Here is a 4,653-nt window from a genome sequence, read left to right as displayed (position 1 = left end):
CTGGGAGAAAGAAGGGCAAAGCCAGGGAGAAGCCATGGAGCCGCCAAAAGCAAACGCTGGGAATTTTATCCAATAAGCCACTGCCATATGGCAATTCCTTTTCTTTCTACATTTTGGGCATTTATTATGCTGTGCAATATTGTCCTAATGATTATTGATTTGATGCTTACTTGATTTTAATGAATATTTTTAAAGATTAGATTTACTGAAAAGATATGAATATAGTACAGTAAGGTCTCAGATTAAAAAAAATACCCTACACTGCTTTTCCCTTTTGTTAACATCCTGTACTGGAATGGTAAAGTTTTAACAATAAAAGAGCCAATAACAATATAGTTCATTCCGGGCGGTGGTGGCGCACGCCTTTAATCCCAGCACTCGAGAGGCAGAGGCAGGCGGATCTCTGTGAGTTCGAGGCCAGCCTATTCTACAAGAGCTAGTGCCAGGTCAGGCTCCAAAGCTACAGAGAAACCCTGTATCGAAAAAAAAAAAAAACAATATAGTTCATACATTGTTCAACAGTTCCTATAGTTTACTTGATATTCATTTTTATGTGATAACATCTTATGAGGATGCCTATTATAATAGCCGTACCCCCTTAATTCCTTTAAGCCATATTAGTGTACATGTTTTTGCAGACTTTGATAGCTATGAGTGGTATGGATGTGACGTTTTATAAAACATCCTTCAACTGACATGTGCTTGATGCTATTTTGGTTATTAAACTAAAGTTACAGTACAGTGGATATTGTGCAATTGGTAGTGTGCCTGTCTGATATGTACAAAGTCCTGAGTTTGGTCCCCAGTAGCACGTAAACTGTGCATGATAGAATACATGTATAGTTACAGTATGAAGGTTGAGGCAAGAGTATCAGAGGTTTAACACATTCTCAGCTATTATGTGAATTACAGGTTAGGCTGGACTACATGAGACCTTCTTTCAAAAACGAAAAAAAAAGAGAAAAAGAAGAAGAGAAAGAAGAATTTATAAATAAAAGTTATGACCTTCTTAGAAGTATTCTTCAACTATACTTTTCTCATCATATTATATGTTGGATACCAGCTTCAATAATATATCACTTACCAGGGTAGGGTCATGGATATGAGAAAAATTATAAAAGAACACAAAGATGCATGTAAAAATAATAAAGCAGAAACATAGGTAGTAATGGGAGGGAGTTCCAGTAAGTAATGAAAATCCCTGCATTTAATTTTCCATAAACTTTTATACTCCAATACAAAAGTGGGACAAAGACAAAAGACTTCTTTAACATGATAAAAAAAACACTAGAACAGTTACTTGCTTCAGTTTTCAAGACATAAAGTCATTAATTTCTGAGAAAAGCATTCTGATGTTTAGGCAGTAAACCCACTCTAGAAAAAGAATCCTGAAGGCAACTACTACCTAGGTCAAACCTCTTAATTCAAAAGAAGAAGCAGAAATTTGCTTGAAATTCCTGACTTTTGATCAGGGTGAAGTGTATCTACCTGTATGGGCCATTTAATATCCAAAACACAAAACACCTAGGTCAGTGTTTGACACTTGTTGTCAAACAACTTTGGGAAAACTGAAACTCTTTGACTTTCAGACAAGATGAAAACAGACTACTTTTTTGGTCCTCCACAATTATATTCAGTGTGCATTATGCCACAAAACATATCAAGAATAAAATTAGTCTTAATCTTTTAGCCAAAGTTGGGTATGTGCCCTCAAGTTCCTTCCTATTTTCCTTACTTTTTTGATGCAAATCATTAAGTAGAATTTCAAAAATGAAAGATGTTGAAAAATTTAAGTACATAGTTCAAACAAAAAGTATTTAGAATTTTTTATAATATGTCAATTATATTTTGTTTATTCAATATTTATTGATATAACCTTGTATTAAAGATGTTAATTATACGCATAGTACTAATTTATTAATTCTGTGGCTAAAAATTGTGATAGCTTTAATCACTTGCACTCTTTCTGTGACGCCTACATGCTTCACTTTGGACATGCTCCCAGCATTTTGCTTTACAGACTTTTTTGTACTCTCTATTTATGTAGAATACATCATACTTCTTCCAAATATCTGTTTTGCATCCTAGAACAAGCCACCATAGTAAAGACTCTTGGCTCTTTTAATAATGATATGTCAAAACTACCCAGAAGCAATGGAAAGATAATAAAATAATTAATAATATTTTTATTAATCCCAATAATAAAACTTTGGGAAAAATTATGAAAAGGCTTGATAAAATTTTATTCAGTTTACAATAAATATTTGAACAGTCAAAGTTATATACATATATTTATTTAATTTAATATATAATTATTTAATTTATTATAATACATATATATGATATTTAAAACATTTTTTGGATAAATATCATGCACCAATGATAAATGGGTTCTTTTATCAGAAAAATAATATTGGAAAATAAGATCTTGGGTGTTAGATTTCTCCTTCGGTGGCAGAGGTTTATGGATCCTCTCAGTTGAAACAGAAAGTATACATGTGTATACTAAATTGTGCCTTTAATATTATCTATGACTATTTATGTATATAAATATTGTGGTGGTTTGAATATTTATGACCCCTAATTAAGACAAAAATTGCTGGTACCTGGAACTTGGGTATTTCTGTGATAGGTTTGACTATTTGGGTTTGAGGGAATTTTGACTTTGGGACTTTGTGTTAAGAAAGCCTTGGAATGCTTTAAAGTACTGTTTAATGTGTCATACTAGTAAGAGTATAAAACTCCGTAGTTATGAGGCTGATTTGAACTATGGGGGCCTGGATCAAGAGGTTTCAGAGGAGAAGAATATTGGTATGCTGTCTAGAGATCGTTTTGTGATATTTTGATAAAGAAAGTTTCTGATTTTTGCCCTTGTTGGAAGAGTCCATTTGAAGCCAAAGGGAAGAGATTTGGATTAATTATGTTAGTGGATAATTATCAATTATCAATTGCTAGTGGATATTAATTGATATTGTTAATATTAATACAACCTAGTGTTAACTCTGTCATGCAGTCATTGACATTCACTCTTATGAAGATTTATAATGAAAGAGAGCTGTGTAAGGAAAAATACAAAATGTGCAATTTGAGGGAAAAAAAGAGCACCAGGAAGTGGGATGTAACTAAGTTTTCTGTTCCAAACAATAAATCAAGAAATAGAATAAAGGAAGTAGTGAACTCAGGGCAAGGTTCCACCCAGCTAAGCTTCCAACTTGGGTAACAGAATTACAGAAAAGCTAAGAGTCCTGTATGGTAGCACACACCTTTAATCCCAACCCTGGAAAGTCAGAGGCTTGTGGATCTCTGAGTTTGATCCCAGCCTAGTCTATAGAGTCAATTTCAGAACAGCCAAGCTTATGCAGTGAAGAACAGAAAGCTGGTGAAGATGTAATTGAACTATGGGCCCATGTTCCGACTCCACCAAGGAGCAGATATTTGTAGCTTTTGTCACATGGTTTTGGCTTCTGATTCAAGGATACAAGAAATGGGCTATGGAATCTCCTTCCAGAACTAAGGACAGCTGCTGAAGCCAGGCATGTGTCAGGGTGTTCATGAATGGAGGATCAGAGAGGGCACTGTTTGAATCTGTGAAAGAGAAGTTTGATTGCCTTGGAGACCCAAAGATGTTGGAGATGCCAGAGTCATGGGATGCCTAACAAGGACAGCTGCTAAAAGGGAGTTGTACCAGCCCAAAAGAAAGAAGAGAAAGAAGTGTGTTGCAGTCAACAAAGCTGAATAACTTGGAAATCTGAAGAGTGTTTTGACATCAGACATGAAGATGCAGTTTGGAGTTTGCCCAAGTAGTTTTAGATATTGCTTTGGTCCAATGTTTCCTCACTAAGTTCTCTTCACAATGTTTTAGAATAATAATGTACATCCTGGACCATTATTGTTAGAAGTATGTTATTTGTTTTTATTTTTATTTTGACTTTATAGCTTGTGTTTTTATGCTTGGTCCATAAGTAGTGGCTGTGGCCTTGTTCGAGTAGGTATTGCCTTGTTGAAGGAAATGTGCCACAGTAAGGTGGCCTTATACTCTCAAGCTAGGCCTACTGTAGCAGTATCCTTCTGCTGTCTGAGGACCAATGTGTAGATCTCTCAGCACCATGACAGCCTACATGCTACCATGCTTCTTGACATGGTGATAATGGAATGAAACTCTACAACTGTAAGCCAGCCCTAGTTAATTTTTTTTTCCTTTATCAGATCTGAAATAGTCATGGTGTTTCTTTAGCAATAGAAACCCTAACTAAGACAATTGTCATTATCCATGTTGACTAAAATGAGCTATACTTACAGTGTTCAAGTTAAATTACTCTAGCCTTCTGTCTTTTTGAGTCTACAGTCTCTCATACCAGCAGTAAGACATATTCCTCCTTTGATTTATCATCTATTTGCATATTTCTTCAGTTCAAGTGTGTATATACACAGTTTCAGTATTATTAATTCATATCTCTTTGGGTTGGAAACAAAGTTAATAAAGTGTTGCATTGCTATAAACTCCCATTATGTTTAGCTTTATTGTCTCTATTCTCTACCTGTCTTTCTGTTCTTGTCAGTATGGTAATTGATTATGTGTGTGATAAATTTAGATAAAATTTTTACAAACTGGGGGCTGGAGAGAAGGCTCAGTGATTAAGAGCATTGCCTGCT

Source organism: Microtus ochrogaster, chromosome X (assembly GCF_000317375.1).
Source record: "Microtus ochrogaster isolate Prairie Vole_2 chromosome X, MicOch1.0, whole genome shotgun sequence".
NCBI classification, from domain to species: domain Eukaryota; kingdom Metazoa; phylum Chordata; class Mammalia; order Rodentia; family Cricetidae; genus Microtus; species Microtus ochrogaster.
This window is presented reverse-complemented; position numbering follows the sequence as displayed.